The sequence below is a fragment of the Dermacentor variabilis genome, chromosome 6 (genome assembly GCF_050947875.1).
Source record: "Dermacentor variabilis isolate Ectoservices chromosome 6, ASM5094787v1, whole genome shotgun sequence".
Classification (NCBI taxonomy): domain Eukaryota; kingdom Metazoa; phylum Arthropoda; class Arachnida; order Ixodida; family Ixodidae; genus Dermacentor; species Dermacentor variabilis.
The window spans coordinates 150,259,088-150,286,024 of NC_134573.1; positions in this window are offsets into that span (position 1 = coordinate 150,259,088).

The window sequence follows — 26,937 nt, forward strand, 5'->3', positions numbered from 1 at the left end:
TAAATTTCAATCTAGGTGGGAATCAAACCAGGGCCTCCCGGGGTGAGAAACGAGTACGCTTCCCTGACGCCACGGCGACTCCACATTTCTGGCTGACTAAATGTGTGGCCTAGTGCATGCGTCATTGGGCACCTGGCGGCGCAGCCAATGCAGGAGGAGGTGGCACCAAGTCATGAGTGTACAACATGATCGCATTTGTGGCGTTGCGAGGTCTACAAACGGTATAATGCTTTCGCATTCCCACACGTAAGCAGTCTCAAGTGTCTCTGCCGAATTTTTTTTCTTAACATTACAGGGTTTTTGATGTGGTGAAGCACCATAGCAGACTCGTAACTTGTCGAGAAATGCGCTTGTAGCTTCTCACTCAGCAGCCTTGCAAAGAAAAACGTCGCTAAGAATAGGTGGTGCCACCATCAAACACAAAAGAATGACAAGCTATATTACGCGTGTTATACACTCGCTATAGTTTCGTTAAATCTAATTGCACCTCTAAGAAACCACGCTTCAAACGGCACTTGAAAGGTTCCAGAAAGATTTTCAACAATACCTTTTGGGCATTACGATTAGCATTGCTTACGCCCATCAGATTATGACCGTCGTAATTATAAACGCGACTTCTGGACTGGATGATATTCTGGAATAAGAGTGATACTTTGACCGAAAGGCGTGCCAATAGTCTAGCCAAAGCATGCTTTCTTTAGTAACCTATAATCAAGTTGCAGCGAAGCTTCTTACTTCCTGATCGTCTTTCGTGGAATGTTGCGAAAAACAGAGGCCCCTCTTTATCACTCATTAGTGAACAAATAGTTTCCAGGTTTCTTTTTCTTTCTTTATCTTTCTGTTTCCCCTTACCCCTTCCTCAGTGCAGGGTAGCAAACTGGATATCTGTCTTCCGGTTAACATCCCTGCCTTTCGCATGTTAGTTGTCTCTCTCTCTCTCTCTCTCTCTCTCTCTCTCTCTCTCTCTCTCTCTCTATCTATCTATCTATCTATCTATCTATCTATCTATCTATCTATCTATCTATCTCTATCTCTCCCTTTCTCTTCTTCAGCCTGCAACACAAAAATGGCACTACTTTTTACGAGATGTATATACACAGAAACAAACAAACAAACAAAACTTGCCATGGAGGCAAAACCAACTTTGGTAAGAATGGCGACCGCAGTAAAATGTTAAAATGTTCAACGAAAATGCCCCCATAATGTCAAGTCTGACAAATTCGATTAGTCGCAGTAATAAATTTCAGCACGAACCGGCCGTTGGGACACCTGTAAAAGCAAAGGCAAGCTTAAGGAGGCCTTAATGTTAACAGAAGCACGCACCTGAAGAAGCGCGGCCTTTGCTTGCGCACAGGACCTCGGCGATAAATAAAAGTCGAACGCACACCTTCCCTCAAGGTTCATTTCCTCCGCATACCGAAGAGAGGGTGCCCACGGCACTTGGGCGTGGCAGGTACCGCCTCCTTGATCGAGCAAGTCAGAAAGCCGTCGTCTCTCGCAGGCCCGCAGCTTCTGGCGGCCAAGTGGGTGTTTAACCGGGTGCTTGTCTTCGTGTCCCTCTTAACTCTATTGATCAACCACGCCTCCCAAGCCCAAGTGTCCTTTCGCCCGTGTCACGTCGTGCGCAAAGAACAGAGGGGGCGGAGGAAGACGGGAGCGAGAAGTTGGTCGGGTTGCTCTCGTCAGTCAGATCCGGCGAAACTTGTCATTCGAATGAGGATATGACTGCAAAGGGCAGGTCATATGCACTTGCTTCGCCCAAGTGCACAAGAAGAACAGAGCTCGATATTGTTCGAGCGATATAACTGTTCTATTCGCTCTTCTATGCCATCATTCACGGCATGCCGTTGTATACCTCCCAAGTATAGTGGCATCATCGTGGAATAATCGTAACAGTAAAAGACTGAAAATAAAGAGAGAAGGCAGCAACATGTAACAAGAAAGATGTCTGATTTGCTACCCTATGCTGGGGGAAGGGGAATAAGAAGAAAAGAGAGAGGGTGTAGAAGGCGGAGAGTGTGTGAATACGTGTGGGCAGTACCCCGCAGTCATAGATGCTCGCACGCGCCAGACGTTTTAAATAAGCACAAAAGTGCCTTCACTGCCTCTTGGGGCGGATCGGTTGGGCCTATGTTCAGTGGACGATCGTCTAGTAGCCGCAACGTATATCGGACGTTATTTGCCAAATCGAGGACAGTGGCACAATGTGTGGTCTGTGCTCTCCTCCCGGCGGCAGACATCTCGTGCAGCACTGTGGACCACCGCAAATAGTGCTGAATAAGCTCGCGTGAAAGAAACTTCCAACTACATTCGACGCAGGAGAGGGGCCTCCCGTCAAACGCAGCCCGAGTAGGGGCCAGAGCTGCAGCGAAGCGTTTAGTGTTTTGCACTCTTGTGCGGCTTATGTGCCATACGTTCCGCACGGCTAACGAGTGTGTGCGGGTCAGAAGTCGAAGCTACCTCGCAGCGTCTGTCCCAGACAGTCAAAACGGGACGCAGTGGACTTCTTCGTGGGATGTTCTGGTAGCCTTTCCTGAGTCGTAATTTTCAGTGAACCTGCACTTGGCTGGGTAATCATTGAAAAGATATCTCGTGGCCTTTTTCGTTAATGTAGAGGTTAAAATCCAACGTCAGTTGTTCGCGAGTTCGTTGGCAGAGAGTTCGTTGGCTGCGTAGATTTTAAAGCCAGATTTGAGCACGCAAGACTGCCCATTTTTTTAATCTATCGGTGTCAACCATATGAAGTGCACGTTGTAACAAATCAGTCGAATAAGACAAATCGGCGCAGTGAATGTCTACCCTAAGACTTTCAGTTCAATAATTGCCGCTTCAGCGATTGTGTAAGCCAGTGCCAATAAAAAAAAATACTTCCAAAGCCTTCTACTTTATACCCTTTGCTATACATATGTTCATAGCCGAAATATTACCTTTAAGAACTTGTAATTTATCATCGTAAGTCTAAGCTGTAAAGCGTCACATGAAAACGTCTCCCGTACGCTCCAATGAATGCGACATCGCACAACGACTAGGCAGACCCTAGAGGAAACGTTAAATGGAAAATAAATGCATTGCTATCCCTAGACAAGGCCCCAGGCGTAGCCGGAATCCTTCCATTCAATGAGTTCCCCTTCAGCCTTGCAGTCGACGAGAAGTCGTTGTCAATGAATGAATGAATGAATGAATGAATGAATGAATGAATGAATGAATGAATGAATGAATGAAGTCGACATCAGATGTCTGGCAATAGAAGACATGTGGCGCATGAATACAGGCACCTGTTACAGTAAGCAAGTCAAGCATTGTTTTTACCATGCACAAACACACGACCCCTCCGATGAACTGTGTGTCGATCATTCGGTAAGCACACAGCAGAGCATTTATTGGGCACCAGAATTTAATGTGGTCAGTAATCAGTTGATATTGACCGGTTGAGCGACGCCCAGACTCACTAATGCTCCCACTCGCTCCATGTTCTGAGCTACCACCGCGCCAGTTAAATTTCTTTATCTCCTCCTAAATAAATGAGATATGTAGAAATAATTTTATAGTATGAAAGAAATGTTTGCATAATATTGTTCGTGTCACACTGTGGGATCGCAAAAAGAACCTTTTTTTATCGATCGTAGCCATTGCCTTGCTATGCCTAGAAATCCCGCCTGACTACACCCGTTGCACGTTCTTTTTCACATTTACAATTAACCTCAACCCAAAAGCAGAACTTGAAGATATTCTCTGGAGCAAATGATTAAACAGCGCGGAACACTCTAACTCCATTTTCGAACACTCGTGAACATGGTAAGTACTCAATAAAAGCCAAATTGTTTTTCCGTTATCCATAATAAAGGCCCATGTTGAGCGAAATTCGAATCCTGTTCTCCAGAGACTTTCTTACCTTTCTTTTTTTACATTTTCATTCTTCTGTGGCGAAAGTAACTATGGCTGATTTGCATTTGTAAGGGGTTCTCGGGCGCTCGTCTCGAAGAATCAAATCGGCCCCCCTTTTTTTTCAGAGATCTGCATTCGACAGCTTGATTTCATTTGGGAGAGTAAAGTTCTTACTGCGTGCTGATGAAATTATAGACGCAAGACGATAAAAAAAAGAAAGGCGACTTCGTTTGTCGATCGTTATTCCGTACGAGAAGCGTTCCTCTCCTTTGGTGCCTCTTTAACGTCATCCTTTTGCGAACAAACAAGTTTAGCGATCGGGAACTCCCCACTGTAAGCGGTCTTTCACTTTCGGAAGGTCATTTCGAGAGCACGTATAAGCTCATTTCGTAAAACCGACGAGGTGGGAAGTAGAAAATCGGAGTTACGAGGGCTCCTGAGTTCTAGCTGCTCCTCTTGTTGCGTGTGTCAATTATGGCTGCCTGCTCGTTGAGTGCCGGTTCATTCATCCGCAGTGCAACACCAAAAATTTTGCCCCCACAAATGAAGGGCAGCAGAAGACTAGTCTAGTTCAGCTCCTTGTCTCTCTCTCTCTCTCTCTCTCTCTCTCTCTCTCTTGCCGTATGTGGCCGAATACGTTTAATAGGGTGGTAAGGGGTGGAAGTAGGGTGGAATAAACGCGCTCTGTTAGAAAACGCGTTAGGATAAATAAAACTTCCAAACTTCCATTATTCGAACCCTACATCCCTAATTAATACCCTTCGTTAAGAGTACATATAGAAGAAAGAATACAAATATTTATTTTCACACGTAGTCAGTGACATATAGGAGCTAATTGCCGAATACGACGCTTTTTTGTGAAACATAGAAATGGTTCATTTTCGAGCGTTTACTTTTCCTTAACGTATCTGTACGAATATCTGAACATATCTCTTCCGACGCCTCCACCATGCACGGTCACGCCACTTTTGTATGCCGCCGCGACGATGTCTACACCGAACCATTCAGGCTAACGTCACTTGAAAGACCAACCCGCTCTCTTCCAACCAGCGCCCTTCCCTTGCGCCACCCCCCCCCCCCCCAGACATGTCCATGTCACCATCTTAATACCTTCAAAAAAAAATAACCGGCGCACTGCCTGCTGCGATACTCAGTCATTTTTTCAACTCATGTCCTGTTTTTGCTCCCGCGCGCTAACCGGCTGACCGTCTCTTCTAAAACCACAAACGCAACCATAAAACCAGTAAAGATTTCGTGCTCCTAATGACGCTTCCTAATCATTACTGATGCCCGCAAGCCCTTCAGCTTAAAGTGCCCTGTGGCAAATGAACCTCCCCCTTGACAAAACGTGCGTCGCAGCGCGTGAGATCAACCGGAGCGGAAAGCCCTTCAATTACGCCTGTTGCGAAGCTCAGCTCTCGCGATACGGATGTTGCCGTGTCCAGATTCTGGTAACTATGCTGGGCGTATTCATTCGCCCGTGGCATTTAAATGATTTGGCTCATGTCGTCTTGGTGTCGATGTTCGGTCACCGCAGTGCGTAATAAAAATACTATTATAGAGCGAAAATCAGGCCCTAGTGATTGCGGTAGAAGCCAGCGCGATAGCTCGAACGGCGTGTACGAGAGGGCAAACCATACGTAGCCCGTGCGATAATTCGCTGCAAACTTCGCTTTGGCGTCTAACATGCTGCTCCTCCAAGCCGACTTGTCGTAACAAATTCGTAATGTAAGAAAACAGTAAGTCACCAATGCAGACGCTGGCCAGTACCGCCTTTCGTATATTGCGTTTGATCCTAACCTAGGAGTCGAAAATCTCTAGAACGTCCCAAATGAGCGCCGGTAACCTACCCTTCACTTCGGCGCGAATTCAGCGTGGTTCCCGCGCTGTGCCCCACGTTCAATTCAAATGGGTGACGAAACGCGCTTTCGCTTTCCATCGCTCTCCTCGAAGCTCGAAGAAGAAGACGGCTGTACTTTTGACATGTTACAACGCAATATTTTTAGAGTTGCGGGTGCTGTTTGCTGGGAGGAGTGTTTTAAAGGACGCGTCGACATGGAAACGTGATGCAGAACCAAGCAAGCGCGACATTTAAATGGGGCACAAGTGAGCCGGAATGAATTAATTCTACGTACGTGTTCTATCACGTCTTTCGTTCCTCAACGCTTGAAGCAGGCAAAGTTCGAAAGATTTTGCTTGGCTTTTCAGCCGTCACGGGGCGCTGCACACGCCAGACGCAACGATGGCGCAACCCACCGCCCCGTTCCAAAGGGGACGCTCATAACATCCATCCATACATCCAGCAAAGCCCCATTCATAGAGTTTCTCACTACTTTACCTAGAAGGAAATCTGGCGCTGCTGCGCTGTGGTATGCATGGGAATGCCGGTATATTGTGACTTCGGATTGGCATCGTTCTCGGAGAGACAGGACACCTTGAAGACGCGCTTGGCAAGCACCGTTCCGTCTGTCACAATGATTCATTTTCTACTAAAATAGCATGTGAAAAACTCTTTTGGCTTTATTATTACGCAAAAACATGTTTTGTTTAACTATGAGAACTTGTTATAGCGTGTACGATTATATGTTACGTAAAAAGTACCAGCGGGCCACTAAAGTTGGAAGGCAGACGACAAGGTTTGCGCTCGCTTTGAAACAGTTTGTAGTCTGTTGTTGTGTTTCTTCGCTTGGTCATGCATTGTAGGTGAGTAAAGATGTAACATGCGTGAATGGAAACATTTTATGAAAATTTTACTTTGAGAACGCGTTATTTGTGTAGCCATATCCACGTTTTAGACGAAGCCTCTTACAACACCAGCCAACGCGAGCCTCGCAGACACATATACCATCATTCCCATGACGGCGCGGCGCCCCCTTAAGAAACTCCCATAGACGGTGGCGCCAGATTTCCCTCTAGGTGTTATAGTGAGAAACTCTATGGCCCCATTGTCTCCCCTGCCAGCGGGGACCATATATATACCGAGCTAGGAAAGCAGTTAGGCGTGCGCGAAGTTCATGAGTCACCTATTGTAACACCACCTATTGTTGGTAATCTGCGGGAGCAGACATTTTCTATAGATTGTTCGCAACAGTGACGGTTAGAGGCATTGTTTCGAGGTCTACCAGCGACAGCTGCAACTGATAAAGGCTCCGGTGCAGGCTAACGTAATACGAGCGTGCGAGCACGCTGATGACTTTGATGTTGGGTCAGCACACATAAAAAAACTGCGCAGTTTTGTTTAATCTGTTGAAACGGGCAGCAGAGTCGGCGACATTCGATGCGCTTCCCGTGGCAGAATCGAGTCTATTGAGCCTGCAGCACACTGAAAACGTCGGAATTCATCGCAGCCGGGAAGTAAGCCGGCCTCGCCATGTACACGTTCCGTTTTCTACGCAAGTAGAGCTGCGCTGAACCTTATAAATTTAATACTAGACGCAACGGCGGCGTTAGGTATTATACCGCTGCTTGCGCATATGCCACACTCCCGCGATGATCGACTCGCATGCGCGACACGCAAAATCGGGTTTGTTTCCCGTTATCCCTACAAGATAATTGATTTGTTACTGCGCTGTTGCAGCCCGTGATGGCCTCCAACAGCCCACGGATGTTCTAAAATATCCAACACACGCGAGGGACTTCACTGCGAGCTTGGATTGGAGCGCCCCTATAATGAAACAGACGTTTAAACCGCCGCCAAATCCAGTCCAATAAATGCGATGACAGCATTTAATTTAGTAAGAGAGACAGTGGCGGTTTTAGCTTATCAGCCGTTGTTTCCTTTTGGGAACGGGTGTTCGCATTGCCGACGATCGCCTAGTCACAGCTGCATGCTAAATTTATTCCCTGCCGTGCCGTGGCCATTCGCGTGACCTTAAGTTTCAACTGCCGGCGCAAGGTAATTGACTAAAGGCTCAGATGTTAGAATAACTAGGTTAAGTCAGTTGTATGTGGTTTAACGAACCGAAACTATACAGTGGATCATGAGGGAAGTCGAATAATGGAAGGCTCCAAATTAACCAGGGTTCTTTAGCATGCACCTAAATCTAAGCACACGAGCGTGCTTGCATTCCACCGCAATCAAAATGCGGTCGCCGGGTCCGTCCGGCAATCGAAAGACCAAAGGTGAGGCTTCGCGCAGTGATTACTCGCCACTATGAGGCTTTTATCCGACGCTGTGGGAAGATTGCTGGTGCTACTGACAGAGATGCTTGGATGTGGAATATATATATATATATATATATATATATATATATATATATATATATATAACGGCTTAATCCTAAGCCGTTATCACTGCTCTCGCTATTCTTTTACCACGGAAACCTTGCCTGTCGATGGAGCGCTAATCACACGTAAAGCAAAAAAAAAAAAAATGAAAATATATTTTAGTTCTTGGGTTTTATTTACGCGCCAAATCCACGATCCAATTATGGGGCACGCAGTATAGTGGGAGACTCGGAATTTGAACCATTTACTTATTTTCTTTTGTTGTTGTTGTTTTCTCTTTTAATGTACACCTGTTACACGACAGTTCTTGAATTTCGTCCCTGTCGAGCCCGCGACCTCGTGCTCAGCAGCGCAGCAACATAGCCACTAAGCTGTACCGCGGCGGATCCTACGTAAAGCACAGAGGCGCGTGGTATGAACCGATGATAACTGCCGCAGCGGCAAACTATATTCATACTTAAGGATTTTCGCTCGTTGCTGCCTCGATGCGCCTTAGTGTTAGGAAACACGGGCTAATGTGGTCCACGTGTTCAAGCATTAAAGATACAGTTACGGTGTGCTTCTTTCTGTAACTCATAACTTACGTTGCAAAGAACATAAATAATGAAATTGTGGCAAGCTTTTCATATTTTTCTGGAGCGTCGCTACTTTTAGACATGAGCCAGTAGCGGGGTACGGCTTAAGAGAGGAGAAAAGAGTGACTTACCCCCACAGTGGGTGTGAGCCACTGTCGGAGAAAAGCAAAGCGATGGAGCAGATCAACTGAAGGGACGTACAAATAAATCCCGTACTCTTAACTGCGCTTGTTGGTTCCATAAAACTATGCAGGGAACAAAAGAACAGGCCCACAGAGAAACATTTCGGGAAACGGACCATGCGCCCTTGCCTGGTTTTTTATGGGTTCCCATCGATTAACCAATTGCCGTTCGATAGCTCGACAAAAGACCATCGCATGGCTGAACTATAGCCTCGATTAATCGTGTTCTTCGCTTTCTATTCGACCGGTGAAGATGGTCTTCCTTTACGCCAGGTCAACGTGGTTGAACAGGGGCTATGAATTGTTTGCAGTTTAGAACATTCTCGCATTTATGTCGGCGAGTACTGGTAAATAATGTTTAGTTTTTTTTTTTATGCTGCGTGTAGAGAACCTTGTTTATGTATTTCTCCTTATACCCACACGCTACCGCGCTATCATGCATTTGTTGTAAACTTGTATTTTCTTTAATTTAGAGCGAAAGCTCTACTCCTCAAAGTACAACTGCCATGGTCAATCTCGGTGCGCGTTTGACCTTCAGCCGCCTGAAGAACTGTGTGTAACAATGCTTATAAATAGCATTGCTCGTATACATAGGCCCAAGCCACGTTGAACCCCAGCCACTTTTTCTTTCAAAATTTCGCTCTTTTGTTCTGTGTACTGTCTCGATCATGCAATTGACTCATGGCGCCTATAATCTACAATATATATTTTAACGTGCTTGCGCAGTTTCTTATCTCCTATACATGAACAAAATTTCCGCGTTGAAAGCAATTATCGCGGATCCTGTGTTCGCTCACAACCGAGTATAGAGTTCTAGTCCAGGAATTTGATGTCACCACCCACAACGCCCGCACAGAGGTCGCTTTACTTGTCCACTGCACTGACTATGTGCTACATTGGCTGTGTGCCACTCCCTCTGTTTGTATAAAAGAGTGTTCTATGAAGGTATTTTGCGTCTAGGTTGTTTGTGTACTACCATTTCGAAGTAACTATCTGCTTTATATCATATCAAATAGCTTCATATCAAATAGCTGTCATTTTGCTTATGAGCAAAATGATAGCTCTCGTTGTGCATACTTGAAATTGTAAAGGTACCATTCTTGCTAGAGGGTTCGCAAGCACTTCTACAACCTTCTTGTGCCTTAGCATCCCACATTTATTCCTGTTCGTAGTCATTGCGTATGAATCTCTGTTAGTAGCCGTTACAGGAAGGCAGACAACTTACTGATAGATGACAACCAGTATAACGGCTCCTTTAGCTTTCAGTCATCCTGCGTGCCATCTTATGATAGAACTTCCATGCCAACAGCAAAACAATGCGCGATGCCAGCTGCAGTGCCAAAGAGAGCCTATAATATTCTTAAATTTGCTTACATTAAATAACCGCAAAACTAAGGTGTTATTCCCTGTTTGAAGCAAATTAATTATTTCGCTGCAAGATGGTCCCTTGCTCCCTTGACTCTCCACTTTCCACGACGACTTTAGTAAATCTCTCTCTCTCTCTCTCTCTCTCTCTCTCTCTCTCTCTCTCTCTCTCTCTCTCTCTCTGTTTCCACCATCTCACGAGTGGCGACTCATGCTCAGCGCGCGTTGAGGCCTTGACTGTCACGGACATTGAGCGAAGTTTCCTGTGGCGTTGCATCTGAATCAATCGCACCATTGGACACTCGATGGACTTCTCCGCAGCTTGTTCGCGTACCCTAGAGTGTTACGTTCTGATGAAGCAAAAAAAATGAAGTAATTGAAGGAAACAGAGAAAAATGTTGCCGACCCTCATAGCAGTAGCAATACCAACCCTCAAGAATGTGTAGAGCTGCCGTGCTTATACTAATGCATACCCTTTCCATGACATTGGTCACAACATTGATACGACGTTGCCGGTTGGCGTGCAGTAATTGTTTTCCAGAACTTGTGTCGTCTACGCCGGTGTTCCTAACGGCGAAGAAGAGGTGCGGTGCCTATGAAAAAATGAGGCTATTGTTGCTTTTCTGCTTCGTTGGTCTTATTCGGATTGTGCTAATGGTCCGCTTTATAACTTCAAAAAAAAAAAAAAACAACAGGGGAAGGGGGGTAGGGGAGCAATAACTCTGTGACAGACAGTTCCCGTCCAAATTGACCCTATGTTTGCTTGCAGAAACAATAATGTAGCCCGGACGGTTAATTTCCTTGCAAGTAGCCCGCTCCGCATACACGCCATGAGCTTCTTTCAGGAGACACGGCTAACCGCATCCTATGCCACGTGACACTTTGATGCAGCTCTACAAGAAAGTCGCCACTATCAAAACAATCCTCAGGGACTACAATTTGCAGGCATAAAGAAAAACTTGGAAGAAGCTTAAGCCTCGCCTTTAAGAGTTGAACGCGATAGCCTTATCGGGCCCCCAAGACGCCGACACCGACATCGGATATTCTGCGACAGAAAACAATGGCGGGCCGATCGCGGAGGCAGTGAAGAGCAAAGCAATGGCTCATACCCCGTAAGCAAGGAAAGAGGGATGTGTGCTTGAGTTTCCGTGTAACAAAACGATGTTTTCTCGTCTATTCAAACTATTTTCTCGTATATTCAAATTACAATCCAACGCTATCATGTTTGTGGGTTGTGTGTAAGTCGTACTTCACAAATTTTCTGACGCATTTTACATTGAGAAATTGGATTAGTTCAGTAACACCTCTGCGCCACGCGGAGGTCCTGCGTGGCTGTGGTTCGGGATTATTTTTTTCTGGTGGACAACGCTGCCGACGGCGCGCGCCGACAACGGATTTTCTGCGATAGGGGGTCCTTAACGCTTTCCCGTTAAAATGTAACGTTATAAACCTGTCCAATTGAACGAAATAAACTGAAAAATAAGGAGTCCACGCATTCTGTGTACACAGGAGGAGGAGGAGAATGAGGGCGAGGAGGAGGAAAGAGAGAAGGCAGGGATGTCAACCAGGATTGCGTCTGGTTGGCTACCCTAGTCTGGGGGACGGGAAAGACGGAATAGAAAGATGAGATAGAGAGAAGAAGGAGGAAAGACGTGGTGAGCTCGCGCAAGCAAGCGGAGGAATGCAGGGATGCCCCATAAAATGCAAGCAGATAAATTTTTACTGGAAAGTGATTTAAGCGCATTATATATAGAGCCATGCGATGAGGCAGTGACTGCACGTTACAGATGCCCCGTCTCCTTCTCGAAGCTGCCGATATCCGTTCTTTACGGTTTGCATCTCTTCGATAATGTCGCTTGCAAGAAACTTGACCGCTTTGTTGAGGAGGAAGGGCACGGCGGCCGACATTAATAGTCACTTTGTGAATTCTGCAATGTCCTAAAAGAACCGATCACCAGTGAGAACGAAGATCTGCAAGGCGACGAAAATGTAGTCTTACTTAGCTGACGCACAAAAGAGCAGTGAGTAATAATGCGCATCGACCGTACCTTTGCTGACGTATCCCATTCTAGTACAACTCTAATATTTTGTTCTTTCGCCATCCCACACGCCACGTGACTTTTGATTTAAAGTTCACATTTTCACGTTTTATATGTAATCGAAGCCATTCATCCTAAATAATGGTGATATGTGCCGCAGTTTGGATGCTTCAAATGTTTTCCGTCCCGCCCGAAGTCGACATCCATGTGAGTGATGTTTCACATGCGGTATAGGTAACCGCATGCGACGGCAGGTGATGTTGTGACATGTATACCATCACTCCTGGGGCAAGAGATACGCTCAAGTTCCTCCTAAAATTTCTAACAACATCGGTGCTACCTTCCCTCCTAGCAATAAATAATCAAGACATTCAAGCCGCTGCCGCCGTTAGTTGAGGTTAAGAGCACCCTTTGGCTTTGGGATGTGAAGATTTGCTTTCTTGCTAATGTTGTCATCGTGTTTAGAATGGATAATTTCACATTCCTCTCAGTTCAGTAGATTCATACCCTGCGTTTTCGTACTGTAGAACACATCTCAAAAATTTTCACATACGATTGCACAGAATCGCAATTCTGTGAAAATAAGATAATGTGATAAGTTCCCAAGTCTCTAACCGTTTCTGTTCGAGACAAGTCTGTTTTATCCAGTGGTGGAATACATCCGCCCTTTTCATTTCTTCGTCAAGAGTTGCGGTAACCACCGCGCAGCGCAAGACGCGTCTATTTTCTCGTCTCCTTTACCATTTCTTCATATTCTTCCCAACTTCGCCTCGCTAGTGCTTCCTTTTCTTTGGAATTTCATCACCTCTGGAGTGGACGAAGACTACCTATCAGCGGAGTAAGTACCGATAGTCTCCCATCTTGTGAGCGCTCTCAACTTTCCCGCGCTTTTTTCTCTTTCTTTCACAACCTTGCTGTGTAACTTAGATGGAGCCGCACTGCATGCAGGAGAAGCTTCTCGCAACGAGGACTTTCTTCCCGAAGGCTAATAGCGGTTTCGATTAGTCTCTGTCCGACGGCTACTTTTACGGCGCACCGCAAAATGACCCTGCCTTATTCCTCATGAAGTCTTTTTTTTTTCTTTCTTTCTTTTTCTGTATCTTCTGTGCAGGCACTGCTGACCAGCTGCTCTCTTTCACGAAGATTAGCCCTCTTTCGTCCTTGGCTCGTTCATCGCTTCGCAAGACGGTCAATGGTGCCAGGTTGAAAGGAGACATCAGCTTGGCTGATGTTCCTGAGCCACATTTCGTAAAGCCTATGTTTCGTTTTTGTTTTTTTTTTTGTACTTCACTCAGAGCGTTAGCGCAGACACCTAGCCGGTGAGAATGTAAACGTGTGATTGCTCGGCAATGTGGAAGGGTTTGTGGCTATCCCTTCGGCTAGAGTTCCTTTATCTTTGTGCTGTGCTATCAATGACGTTTATGCAACAGTTTCCGTGCGTTGCTGATGTTGTGTTGGCTTGCTTACCGTTCGTTGACTTATCATTCATATGGATCTGTATTTGAAAGCCACAGCTTGGCCAATCTGGCAGCAGTATCTGTTGCTAGGCTGGCTTGCTTATTGTTCAACACGTTCACAGCGACGTGAGCCATGGGTGGGTCATTATGGTTATTGCCTTGCGTTGGCTATGCACTGTTTGTCTGTGGCGAACACGCGATGTCTTGTGTAAAAATGAACGGAGGGTAAAACTTATTGTTGCTCCTGATTGGACACGTTGGGCAGCTTCTCTCTGAAGCTACACTTCCAAACGAGCACGACACCCCGGTGACTCACCGGTGGGTTGCAACACGGGCTCGTCATGACCGACCCACAGAAATCCCAACTTCAAGATAGTCCTGCCGCAGCGAACGCACCAACTAATAATTCGAAGAGACTTATATTCCTAACCCATACTTCGCTGTGAAGGCATGAGAGACGCCGTAGTGACCTTCCTCTATATCCGTTAGTGCGTAATACTGCGGCTCTGTGAACTTTCTTTTCTCATTCCGTAGAGGAGTTGTGCGTGAAAAATAAATTATTCACGAGGGCTTCCCAGAGGAGTTATTGCCCCCCTCTTACAGGGCGATCCTTTGAAGCCACGCACGCTACCGAGGCTACAGAGGACCGCGATGGGGCTTTGACGCCTAAATCTTATATTCAGGTTGATGAGTTAATAGTACGGTGCCGCCTCCGCTCTCAAGACGGCGATACTCGGTAAGCGAAGAGAAGCGAAAGTCAAGTACATAAATTATGGTGTCATGCAAAAGAGATCAAACGTAAATGCGGTAGCAGGATTAGGAAAAATTACGTAGCGAAAAGCTTTTCAGACACGATGTTGCTCGCTTAAGTGCCAGCAGGTTCCTCACCCGAGGCCCCTGCACTTATTTGGCTTTCTAGTTGCACTTTTGTTTGGTGCTATTCAGTGTTCGGCGCTGACGATTAGGTTTGCGTCCAAAGCCACAGAAGGCGATTTTCGGTCCGTGGACTTACTGACTTGCCAAAACTGAATTGGCCGTTGTGCCCTTGGCTTCGTAAGTGGCATTATCGTTCCTCGTCAGCTTACTTTGATCTAGTCGCCTCTTCAACAGACGTGCTCTGAAAGCGAAGACGCATTTAGAAGAATTCGTGCGCCGTCTATGCGTGGACTCCAGAATCTGTATCTCAGGCCTGAACTCGCAAGTACCATGGTACCGTTCAGCGAATCTTGTGTCGTCACGAACTCTTTGAAGGGTCTAAGTTTCTTTTGTGTTTTTAAAATCAATCTTCTAACTTTCTCGCTCGTTCTGCCGACCAGAAATATTCGTAGTGTTGCATACCAAAAACAGTTTTCGTAAGCGGCAATACAATTACCCTGTATGGAACTGGCACAGCCACCATGAAATTGCGGTGTGAGCTCTTATGACGTGTAATACGTCCCGTTTATAATCGGCAGATTTAAACAATAAATTGTTTTGAAAATTACCTTGTACTTCAACGTTAAGGAATACGCAGACTGCTAAATCGTGTGGATTTTTTTTTTCTGCAGAGAGCTCACTGCTTTTACCCTGTCGCACAGCTGGGCCTGCGAGACCATAGTGATTTATGCTGGCATCCTTTATTGAAACGAGGCGGTGACAAATAGTCGTTTACCTGCTGAAGTTTGTTGAGTTTTATTAAACCTATTGCAGTCTACCGTAATGCCCATCTCTACTTTACCTTATTTGTCTTCATTAACACGTCTATCTTTATGTTTACCACTATTTCTATGTGCAGTTAAAGGTTACCTGAGTCTTTAACAACCCCACCTACGATGCCTGTAATGACATCTGAATCCGGTATTTGCGCAATTGTGCCTCATTCTTTGTGCCGCGTTCGCACTAAAGGCAGTCGTTGTCATGCCGGACAGGGAGATAACTCTGATGTTGTGGCGCATCCCCGTACTATCTCTACGTAAACCGCCTCTTTTCTTCAAGGGCCATCAGAATTTCCGAAGAACTTCGAGACCCTTCAACCGCGACTTGGTCTGCAACTGTAGTAATATGTAGGTCAAATCTTGGTATAAAACATACTCGTGCGAGGTCTCCAAGCGGATAATATACAGTCTGTACTGATTCAGTGTTTCCATATTCCGTATGCTTGAGCACTCTCTCTCTTCTTTTTCTTTCATACTCTGCCCAGTCTACCTCCGTATGGATTAGCCAAGTGCACAGTGACTATAATTAGCTTCCCTGCCTATACTTTCTTTCTCTAACTCGAACGTGCTTCGAATAACCCGTATACACACTTTTTTTGTTTCGATTACATCGCTACTGACATATCGAAGTTATGTCCGCTGCGAATAGAGTCAGGCGGAGAGCAGGGAGGGGATGAATTTCATCAAAGGCTCCTATTTATATGAGGGAGGCCTCACCGCTCCGGTGGACGTGCGCCGGTATATAGACGCCTAAACTGTCACGACTGAGTCCAAACAGCTGCTTGTGATATAGGGTGCCTCGACAGTACCGCTTCTGGCGGCGCTGCTACCTATAGGCACCCTATACGAAAGCTCGCGTCGCTGCTGCGGAAGCGAGTGAAGAATACGCGCACATGCTGCAAGGTCAGCGCACGAGCAAGCGGCGAGAATGCTCGAACTTTTTGTTCGTTTGTTTTGGAAGCAAGCCACCTCCTTTCGATATATGCCACACCTGCAGTTCGAACGCAGTGGTACATTAACGACTGAAACTGGCAGGAGATTCAATTAGCGCGACATCGCCAAGTGCGCATTCGATATGGTTTTGCCGTGCGCTGAAAAGGCACTATCCAGGACACGACGTTAATGTTAAAAATTGCAGAGTCGGAGGAAGGCGTTCCAATGTTTTCGCATGTGTCAGAGCTCGTACGCGCAATGTGGGCCCTCAAGTCCACCTTTAGCGAAAATAACCTTGTCGTTGGCGTACTTTGTGAGATGAAAAGAAAAAGAAAGAATGAAGCAGTTTTGGCCGAAGGGCGAAGCATCGAAAGCGATAACAAGCTTTGCCATTGCGATGAAGCTCCTAACAGGCGTTGCAAGTACACGCTAGAGCGACACGTTGGCGCGACACGGTACGAAATGAAACTGCTGCTGTGCAGCAGAAACATCATCCTGGCGGCTATCAGGCGTCTCACAACGTTGGTGCGATGCAGATCGCCACCACTGGCAGGTGTCGCACATGAATGCTGACAAGGAAATTTATTCACCCGTAGGCACGCTTTACAACTGTAGTATGAACGAAAAGTACAATATAAGGTACAGCACATGTACTACATCATACTTGATGTAAACAAAACAGATTAGCAAACGAAATAATAAATGGTGTCTGCTTGACACTGGCTTTGCCACACACAAGAACAACAACAACAACAAAACTCATTATAGCGTCCACGCAAAAGCATTATTGTCAGCCCCGAATTTATGAAAGGTACCCGGGGCACATACAGATACAGTCTGAACACGGGCAACATAATTGAGCATTATTCTGGCTGTAGAAAGACTTTGCCTCGGGAAACGGTTATGTACCGCGTAGACCAGCGGCGAAGAAACTCGGCTTCACCGAGTTTGAACAATTGTTCTTCAAGATGACCCCGTACTATCACCCGTAGTTTTCGCATTCTGGGGTACATTGCTCTATTTGACTGCCGAGGTCGTTCTGCAATGTTGCGGAGGCACCACAAAACGTAGCTAGCGCTGTAGTAGACGAGACTCGCAAACCGATTTCGGCGCTGTGGTGGCCGCATGATGGATATTCCGAACATTCTTACAACTAGCTTCCAGAAGGTGCGTGCAACAACGCAGTCCTTTACTACATGCGCGTTGGTCTCTGTTTGTGCGCAATATATGCATTTATCATTCGCTACCATATGCCAGCGTTCAAGCCTGTCTCTTGTAGGTAGAATGCCCCACTGATATTGCCAATGAAAATCCTTCACTTGAGAAGGCAAATCAGGTGAAAGCACGGCTGTCCATGTTTGTGTAGTAGCTGTCCGTGGAGGTACAGCTGATTCACAGAACATTTCAGAAAGCCTGGAAACTGGTGTCGCACGCCACTTTGTAATTCTTAGTTGTGCAAGCTGGCTTTGCAAGCGCGCAGCGGCCGCATGCTGCGGTGCTGGCGTCACCGCCGTCGGAAGCAAGTTGCCTGTACACTGCGGCATAAGCGTTCGACGCTAATGGCCCAGCCAATAAAGGAGCAGTGACCTACCAGGGTACTCATCATCATCAAGTAGATCACATGTACTCTTAGTGCACAAAAGCCTACCGAATGTAACTATGCACGGCAAGCTCCATCCTCCGCTGGATTTCGGCAGACGCAAAAATTGCTGCGCTACGCATTGCGACTTGTTTAGCCAGAACCATGAGAAAATAAGTGAGTTTACTACTCGTACTGTTGGCGACGGCGGGAGAGCTACCCTTGCAGCAAACCACAGTTTACTGCACAATACGTTCTTAATGAAGAAAGCCCTTTCTACCAGCGGCAGTGGCGACGCAGTCACTGCTTCCGAGTGTTCTTTAATGCAGCTAACAATGTCTCGCCACGTGTGAGGTGAAACACCACTTGCACAAAATTTGATACCTAGTATTTGCATATGCTCAGTCCGTTTAATGTCCCCTGGTAGCGTTATTTCGGCGCGGCCTAAATTTAATGCTTCACATTTTCTCATATTTATTTTGCCCCCTGACATTTAAGCATATTGATTATAAATACGAAATGCCTCTACAAGACTGTCCCCATCCCGTAAAAACAAAGTGACGTCATCCGCATACGCTGATACTTTTATGCACCCGGTTCCCGGCATTGGAAGACCTCTTACGAGCGGGCTCTCGCTAAACCGCCTTAACAACGAGTCAATCGCAAGCACAAACAACATGGGTGACAACGGACAACCCTGCCGCACTCCCCTTGTCACATCAAATCCAGGTGTTAAAATGCTGTTAAGCAGTAGCTCAGCTGTTGTTCGCGAATACAACATCAGCAGGATGTCTACAAACTCTTCAGGGAAGTTATAGCATCGTAAAACCTCAAATAAGTACTGGTGTTCTAAGCGGTCGAACGCTTTGGCTTGGTCCAAGCTAACTAATACTCCTGAAGCTTCACGCGCTGTTGTGCATTGTATGATATCACGTGTTAAGTTGAGAGACGAAAATATACTCCGACCCGGCACGGAACATGTTTGATGTACACTGACTATTTTCGGCAATAATATCTTCATGCGATTTACAAGAAGGGTTGTCAATATTTTATAGTCTGTGTTGAGCAGCATTATAGGCCTCCAGGATGAGGGTTCTGCAAGGTTGGAGTCTGTCTTTGGCAAGAGCATTACGTCAATATTTTATAGTCTGTGTTGAGCAGCATTATAGGCCTCCAGGATGAGGGTTCTGCAAGGTTGGAGTCTGTCTTTGGCAAGAGCATTACGCGGCCCCGATTAAACGATTTAGGAATACCTTCCCGTGCAAAAATGCCGTTAATGAGCGACACTAAGACAGTGCCTACTTCCTCCCAGCAAGATCGGTAATATTCGACTGGTAAGCCATCTGGACCGGGTGTGTTGATCCGCTGTTCATAGATCGTATAACATCAAAAACTTCTTGCAAATTTGTTGGAGACAATAAGCTCTGGCCTTCTGTATCTTCCACTTGAGGTAGGTTAGCGCAAAAGTCCGAAATTTCTTCACTCAAGAGCTCTCCATAGTAAACCTTTTCCGATGAAAATGCATCTGAAAACGAGTTCCAAAAAATTCTTTCGATATCTCGCCTCGCACCGCTCTCTGTGCCATCTTCTATTATAACCCCTTCAATGAAAGAGCTGCCATTTTGCCTCTTGCTGGACGCACAAGCCAGCCGCAGTACCTCAGGGTCAGAAATTGGCCTGTTCGTCATCCACGCCGTTGCAGAGGTGCGAGAGTACCAGCTCATAAGTCTATGGTAGCGTTCACGCTGATGATCTAGGTATTCGCGCATTAACTGTGTTTCGGAGTCACCGTCTCGTACTATTCTTATCCTTCTCAGGCACTCACAAAGCTGTTCGGTCTCTTTTCTTTTTCGTTTCCTGCTAGCTGCTATGCATACTGACCTCCACCTTTCTTTTAATGTATCCCACGCTTCGATATTGCATTCATAATCGCAAACTGTTGTAGCTACTGATGCTTTTAGTTCGGTTAGAGTCGCCTGGTCACGCGAAGAAGCAATGTCTAGTCTCCACATATCAGTGCGTTCACCTGGCCTTCCTTCGAGGAAGGCCAGGTGAATATGACATCGAAAGGGCGATGATCTGAAATGTACCCGGCGTCCGCGGGCAGATCGAGGATGCTGCACTGGACAATTTGCGTTGTTAACACAGGGGGGAAATACAATCGATCTAGACGACATTGCGATTGCCTTTGCTGCCATGTGGCGCCAAAACTTCCGCCAATCATATGGACCCAGGCATCCGATAAATTGTATTCTTTCACTATACGAGATAATTCAGTCGCGTGCGTATTGGAAGCGTATTGTCTTGGCCCTCGTGTGTTGCGCATGGGGTCGAGCACACAGTTAAAATCGCCAACGATAAAGAATGGGTGGTTGTCTAACAAAAAAAGGGGAGAGTCTCGCAAAGAAGTCATTGCGGTCTGACCGTACGGCGGGTCCATAGACATTCAATGCCCGAACTTTGCTCTCACCCCAGAAATAATCAAAAGCTATTACACGACCTTCCAAGTCAAAAAGGCTATGACTTCCATGTGGAAGCATCCTACGAAAAACCACCACTCCTACACCACGACATCTCCCGGGGCTATATGAAAAGTAAGCTTTAACAGAAAATTCATCACAAAATCTTTTAACTTCCTGCTTGTTTCTCAAGTTACACTCCTGAAGAAAGAGGAGGTCGACTTCTTTCTCGCGGGCGAAATGAACTACTTCTCTCTGCTTAGCTCTGCTACGAAATCCTTGTGCGTTAAGTGTCATTATGTGCAAATACATGTGAGTTGGTTGCGTAGAGAAAAAATTGGAGGACGCTTAAGCTTCGCCTTCAAGAGTGGAACGCGACAGCGTTCCCGTCGACCCGCCAAGGGGTGTAAGACAATGGGCTACGGCGCATGCGACTACGCGCCCCGCATCGGAAGCGGTGAGCGTCGAGCAACGCAGCGTTCGGCGCGACAACGAAATGTGCGCCTGAGCAAGCGACGCACGCCTGAGCCTTAGAAACAGCTCGTTTCTAAGGCAACACCGCGTTCACTAGAGGCGCTTTTGTACCGCTTTGAAGCATCGAGCTCGTGGCTCAGTGGTAACGTCTCACACTCCGGAGACCCTGGTTCGATTCCCACCCAGCCCATCTTGCAAGTTGTTTTTTTATTCATGAAGTACCTGCTGGGATTTATCACACACGGCCAACGCCGCCGACACCGACGCCGACGACACCGGCTTTTCTGCGACACGAGATCCTTAACGCTGTCGCGTTAATAGACTAAGACAAATGGCTTACCACAAACTAGTTGCGAACTGAATCGGCGTCCTACATCAGTGCAACAGCCAGAACACGGCAAAGTCAGCAATGACATAGGAGTATCACAGCAGCGAACGCTAAACGGGCACTGCTCATGTTCTTCACACAAGTTAGCCGGAAGCGAGCTGATCACTAAAATACCGAGGTTGCAGACGCTCGCACAGGGACGGGAACGCGATATCTGCGCCAAACACCGTTCCGCCAACGCTGCCTGAGCTTCGTAGCGGGGAGTAGAGGAAAAGCAGCCCTTACGGGCAGCAGAGGCAGTGTAAGGCGCCATTGTTAGTACGTCTCCGAATCGGAGACAACGTCCATGGTAGTGGTGTCTCGTGGCATTTTCTTGCATTTCTTGGAGGGTGTCACCATTGGTTCTGATGACGTAGAGCTCTCTGAAGAAAACATTCTCTTGGCTTCTTCAGACGCTGTTTGCGAGCGCTTGCGTCTCTCATTCACCGCTGTACTAGTACCACTCGCAAGCGCGGTCGTTGTCTTGGCAACCGGCATGATCCTCGACGGACCGGCCGAGACTTCGGGGAGGCCGCGATGGCGTCCATTCGCGTCCTCGCTAGCGTTCGGTGTTGTAGCACATGCAAGGAGCCGTTCCCGCTGTGATAGAGTAGACTGGGCGTCTAACGTAGGCTCGTCGTCGTCTTCCGTGGCAGACGACGCCATTGTGGCAGGTGGCGTCTCGTTGCTCTCCGTCAGTAGAGGGAGAAAACGCAGCGTCGCTGGCATCAGGGGACGCTGGTGTCGGCGCCTCTGGGGCACTTTCTTTTCCTGCTTGATCTGTGGCTTGCGTCTGTGCTGCGTCTTCAGATGTATTCTCTCCCACTCGTGGCTGGGCGGGCGTCACTGGTGTCCCTGCAGCAGCATACGAACGTGGCAACACACAGTCAACAGTGGCGTGCTCGCCATTACAACGTCTGCATGGCGCGTTGCACGTTGCAGTCGCATGGCCAAAAATGGCACATCGGGTGCATCTAGCTGATGTGCAGGTGGCCCCAAAATGACCTTCTGTTCCGCACTTGGAGCACACTCTCTTCATTCCTTTGTATTCCAGCATTACCCGAAAACCAGTCACCATGATGAAATTCGGTGGATGTTTTACAATCTCGAGCTTGACCAGTCGGCTTCCATTGCTGATGTCCGTCCTGTCTTTGAAAACAACGTCAGAAATGCCTCAGCACTTCCCATACGGTGCAAGTGCAGCAATCAGGGCGTCGTCACTGACACAGGGTGGAAGACGATAGACTGTCACATAAACCACTGGAGTGCCCATGCGTTCCAGCGGTACGACCTTGTTGGCGAGCAGCAGGCAGCCTTTTGCCGCCATCTTGGCTGCCTTAGCCGCGGAGCGGACAGCTGCCAAGAACTTGTTGCCGCCGTGATGTTGCAGATACTGCAACCCTCCGGCACCTACGACTTCTTCGATGGAGTCAATGATGGCGTCAACCGGCGTCGAAACCGGTACATTGAAGAGAAAGCACTGGGCTTTCGTTGGGTGTTCAGCAGGCGCTGGTCTGTCCATGGCTGATTCACCTAAGCAACCACGACGCAATGCGTGGTGCCCAGGCTGATGATACGCACGAGAAAAGCACCAGACAAGTTGCCACAGTTGTAAGCGTGCGTACGGGTGAATAAATTTCCTTGTCAGACAAGTTGACAAGGAAATTTATTCACCCGTAGGCACGCTTACAACTGTTGTATGAACGAAAAGTACAATATAAGGCACATCACATGTAATACATCATACTTGATGTAAACTAAACAGATTAACAAATGAAATAATAAATGGTGCCTTCTTGACACTGGCTTTGCCACACACAACAACAACAAAACTCATTACCGCATCCACGCAAAAGCATTATTGTCAGCCTCGAATTTATGAAATGTACCCGGGGCACATGCAGATACAGTCTGAACTCAGGTAATAGAATTGACCATTATTCTGGCTGTAGAAAGACTTTGCCTCGCGAGACGGTTATGTACCGCGTAGACAAGCGGCGACAACAAAACAGACTGAAGGAAAAAACAGCCAGCGCAACACAAGTTACAATAGCCTATAAATTTACAGAACCCTCCAGCTGGCATCAGTTCCGCTTTGAAGTTGGAGTGTTCTACAAATGAATTTAATTATTGTTCAGTGCCACAAAGAAAGCCCATACATGATATCGACAAATGCCGCACTTTCTTTATATCTGAACAGATCAAGAATATGTGCCTACAGTAAACTATGCGCAAAATACTTCCGTTTTCTTGGCTAACTTGACTGTCAGAAATGTTCAGAAAAAGGTTATTTCCAATATGTAACAAAAAAAATATAACGATAATGAACGTATGTAAATGGCTCTGTGCACAGTCGCCAATCTCTCCAATCACATTGTTTCGATAAATAAATATACACTAATCGCGACAGAGTGCGCTTTCGTATCGGTCATGTGCCCTTTACTGGATAATTATGATCGACTGCGAATAAATTTGTGCCAAGGCACGTATTTTGTTTTTCAAAGAAATGCAGAATTTTTTGAAAGAAAGTCATTGTGGTTGAACGATCATTTCCACAATTTCTAGTGAGTAGTACGGTTCGTGACTTGAATGTAGGTTTAGTGCGCCGTCAGTAACGTCGCTTTAAAAATTCACTTCAAAATGATTCCTTCGCCAGTGCTGGCGAAACGCGGTACGTCGAACACCCCGCCAAACATGTAGGCGTCATCAGTAAAGCGAGCAAACTTAAATGGAGTCACACTGACTCATTGAGTAAGCTGAGGGTTCAACATACCCTCAACTAAATGTCGTCGGTTTTGGCCTTGCCACTGCAAGCCTCATTACTGGCCAAACAAGTTGCGTACACAATTGCGTACGCCCACCGTGAATGAGGGGGATATCTATCATCGTCACCAGCACGATCGTCATCATCATCAGCAGCAGCAGCAGCTTAGTTTACGACTACAGCAGGACGAATGCCTCTCCCGTCGATCTCCAGTCACACGTCTTCCGCCAGCCGACCCCCATCTTATGTCCGCAGATTTCTTAATTTATTCACACCGCCTATAGTTCTCGGCCGTCGTCGACCATACGCCTCCGTTCTACCTGCACCAATTCCGTAGCTCTCATAGACTGCAGCCCATTTGCTGCATGCATTACGTGTTTAATGTGAACAGTAAAATATATGCTACTTCCGTTTGCGATCTTATCCATACCGCTGTCTTCCTGTCTCTTTAACGTTTCGCCTAACAGTTCACGTTCCATCGCTCGTTGCGCAGTCCTTCACTTGTCCCTTCAGCGTTCTTTGTAAACCTCGAAGTTTCTGCCCCACGTACGTGTTGTTACAATATCGCAGGTACTGCATGTAATATTGCAGGCCACGTCATCTGCCCCGTGCTCCTCAGAACCGCCTGCACAGGTGAGGATCGATCCGTAAGTCGGGTCGCAGACTTACATTGTCTGCCCACTGGCTCCTCTGATTGGCCAGCGTGGCCCGCAGCTTTATCTGCGCTAGAAACAGATTGTTAGACGGAGCATAAAAATTCTTATTGCACCATCTTTTCCTTTTGCAGCTTTAAGCTTTCATTCACGCTGCAAATGAAGGAGCTCAGCTCAAATGGAGATACCTACGACGCATTTACTTAGAAAGTCCGAGCACCGCCACTAATTAATGATGGACGCCCTTACTTGCCAGTTAGTGCTTAGATAATTATTCCTCCCAATTACCCACTTGGCCGCGCATCTCGTTACGACGTAAAATATTTTACAGCAGCAAGAATTCGTGCAGTGTAATTATTACGTTACTGGTGACTTATTACATTGCAGGTGGCGGGTTAATTAAATGCGAACGAACAAACGAAAAGTGGCGATTCTGATGCCTATAGAGCAGTTTCGAAAAAATTGTTAGCAATTTATAAGCGTGGTTTACTGTGAATCGAATCTTTTTCAAAAGCGCTACCCGCAAAACCAATGAACAAACAAAATTTCGAAGATGCTCAAGCTTCGGCCTTTAAGAGTGGAACGCCCCCGATAGCATTCAAAGATCCCTGACTGCTTCTCAGGCTTCCCGGCAACTGGAGCGTATGTAACCGTAATGTTTACCGGGAAACGCTGGCCGCGAACGCTATGCACGAAGGCGGGCTTTGTGGTAGACACGAGGCCTCCAGCGTGAGCCGTGATGCGACGGAGGCGAGCGCCAGCTGGAGATATTGCAAGGAACCGGGCGCGCCACTCCGTGGCCCCCGAGACACCCGCGCGCAGGCGGGCGCAAATGGCGGACGCCGCGGCTGGTCTGTGACAAGTAGAAACGCTGCAAAGGGGGTTTCCTTGAGTTTTCGTGTAATAGAATTAGGTTTTCTCGTATAGCCAAATTACAGTCCGAGAGCTGTCATATCTGTAGGTTGTGTGTAACACATAGTTTACGATTCTTCCACGTATTTTAGCTTGAGAAATTCAATTAGTTTAGTAAATTCCTTGCGTTGCATGGAGGGCCTGAGTTTGGATGGTTACGCCGGATCTTTTGCTACACGGGCTCCTTAACGCTACAAAATTATCTAAAAATTGAAGCCTTTATCGTCCCGGTGAATATGACTCAGTGTTCGTATCGTCTCTTGTCGAAATAAACTTTTTCTAAACACACAGCCTTTATTTCTTTGCGTACAGTTACCGAAAATATGCGTTATTTCATTCGTATTATTGACCACATAGGCTAGACTATTGTTATGCTGCTTCTTACGACTTACATAACCTCATACGTAATCACTAGGGGAAAAACAGCGCAAGAATTTCACCTTTTTGATCTATTCCAAGTTCAGAGCAATGGTAAACTCGTGTGTTGAGTCGGTGTTTGTAGGTACACAGAGACGATCGCGCACCTTCTTTGTTAGAAGAGAGAGAAAACATTTATTTGGACCATCGAGGTCAATGCTCTTGAGGTCGAGAGGGTGGTGTCCTCACTCCAGGACTCCACTGGCCATGGCTGCTCGACGTACTTGCTGGACGAGAGCTTCTTGTCCCGCCAGGGTATTGCCGGTCAGCTGCGCCTCCCAACGCTCAAAAGACATGCTAGGCGTCTTTAAGTGTTGAGGTTTGCCCCCGCACCCCCACGAGATGTGAAAGAGTGTGGGGCATGTGTCGTCGCACCAGGGGCAGATGCTGCGATATGTAAGTGGGAACATTTTACTGTACCTGTGTATGTTAGGAAATGCGTTGGTCTGAATAAGTCTGAGAGCTACTGTCTCTTCAGTGCTGAGCTTACGGGGGGGGGGGGGGATAAATCCTGCGGTTGAGTCGCTGGATCTCGACTCGGTCGCAGCAATTGGACGGCAGGGGCATGAAGGTAAAAGGTGGTGATTGATGAGACGATTGGTCTTGCCCCGCTCGGTTGATTAGCAGTCGAGCTAGGGCGTTCGCCCTTTCCTTCCCCTCCAGACGCGCGTAGCCCGGCGTCCCCGTGATTTGATGGGATTCTTGCAGCCTCGAGCCTAGAATCTGAGCCGTCAGCAGCGGTGTTCGTCGGGTAGTAAAGTTGCGGCAGGCCTGTTGCTAGTCAGTAACGACATGAACTTCCCTGCCTACCCTGTCTAGTTGCTTTATTACTAGTGCCGCAGCTACGGTCTCTGCCGCAGCTGGGGTCTCTGCCCTGACGGAGGCCGCGAGGGTCAAAGAGCTGTCTCTCCTGTTCACGGCGGCTACCGTGAAGAGGCCCCCTACAGGTTACGCC